Below are 1,545 nucleotides of genomic sequence, written 5' to 3'. Positions count from 1 at the left end.
CCCGCCACCTTAGGTGTATGTGGCTGGTGCCTTAGCCGCTTGAGCCACAGGCTCCGAGCCGGCAAACAAGATCTTATTTACTTAATACAAAAATAATTCTGGCTGGGCTCTTAAAAAAGATTTAAAGTATTTACAATATTTCCTCCCAAATCTTTCTTAAGAGTGGCACAACAGCCAAGAGAGGTAAGTTGATGGAGTCTAGAAGCTGTATCTAAGGCCGTATTTCTTGTACGATCTTCTAGAGGGGATGGAGAGCAGATTCAAACAGTGTCCAACCCATGACTGTGCATGGCAGTGGTGCTGACTATTTCTGCCCAATGTGGGATACCTCAAATAGGTAATCTTTGCTCTGGAGCTCCCCACTGAGTTAGCCAAGAGCATCTGATCTGCTTAGTGCTAGGTGAGAGTAAAAGGATAATGGTAGAAGACAGGGCATATATCTTGAAACCTGGAACAAAGATTGCTTCTCTGAGGAAGCTCTGTTCTATATAGTCTGTGCTGTGAATTTTTGACTTATCTGCTTACTTTCCTGAGGTCCTGGGGGCCTGTCTGATTCATATCACTATATAGGACTCTGAGGAAAACTATTTTCCTGGCCTGCATTACTTTCAGCCCCTAATAGTTGGAAGAAATTGGCCCTTGAGCTCAGGGAAGTTTGGGGCAAAGAGCCTTCTTTTCTATACCTCAGCAAAAGCATAATAGTTCTGCAACTAGTTTACTTCTCATCCACAAAAGCAAAAACGTTTTAGTCTTCCATCACTCACTGGTTTACTACTGTTCAAGACATCTTTTTTTTTTTTGAGACAGAGTCTCTGTTTGTCACCCTCGGTAGAGTGCTGTGGTGTCATAACTCACAGCAACCTCCAGCTTTTGGGCTTAGGCAGTTTTCTCTCCTCAGCCTCCCTAGTAGCTGGGACTACAGGCACCCGTCACAATGCCCAGCTATTTTTTTGATGCAGTTTGGCCGGGGCCGGGGTTCAAATCCCTCAATATATGGGGCCAGTGCCCTTAATAATCTGACCTAACTGCTAAGGAGTCAAACTCATGAATAGGCAAAGGAAAATAACTCATTTAAGGAAATGTACTAACTAGTTGGAGGAAGACTAACTCACACAAGTAGACAGGTGGTTTTCATTGACGTGGAACCATAGGAAAGGCTCGGTGCTGGTAGCAGAGTGGTTACGGCGTCAGCCACATACACTGAGGCTGGCAGGTTGGAACCCACCCCGGACCAGGTAAACAACAATGGCAACTGCAACAAAAAAATAGTTGGGCATTGTGGTGGGCGCCTGTAGTCACTTAAGCCCAGGAGTTTGAGGTTGCTGTGAGCTGTGATGCCACTGCACTCTATGGAGGGTGGCATTGTGAGACTCTGTCTCTAAATAAATAAATAAACAAAAATTACAAAAAGGAGCCACAGGAAAACTCAGTGAGAATTATTAAATGATTAAACAAGTTGATCATTGTAAAATGTTTAAAACACTGCTCAGCACATACTGTGTGTCATATACATGTTTGTTAAATAACAGATTATTACGGCTCGGC

General features: G+C 43.8%; 1 pseudogene; it reads right to left on the bottom strand.

The window, feature by feature from the left end:
- Positions 1-558, bottom strand: part of LOC100966067 — a 5,367-nt pseudogene extending 4,809 nt beyond the window's left edge.
- Positions 559-1,545: the final 987 nt, after the last annotated feature.

Source organism: Otolemur garnettii, unplaced genomic scaffold (genome assembly GCF_000181295.1).
Source record: "Otolemur garnettii isolate 467f Iridium unplaced genomic scaffold, OtoGar3 scaffold00110, whole genome shotgun sequence".
NCBI classification, from domain to species: Eukaryota; Metazoa; Chordata; class Mammalia; order Primates; family Galagidae; genus Otolemur; species Otolemur garnettii.
This window is presented reverse-complemented; position numbering and strand designations above follow the sequence as displayed.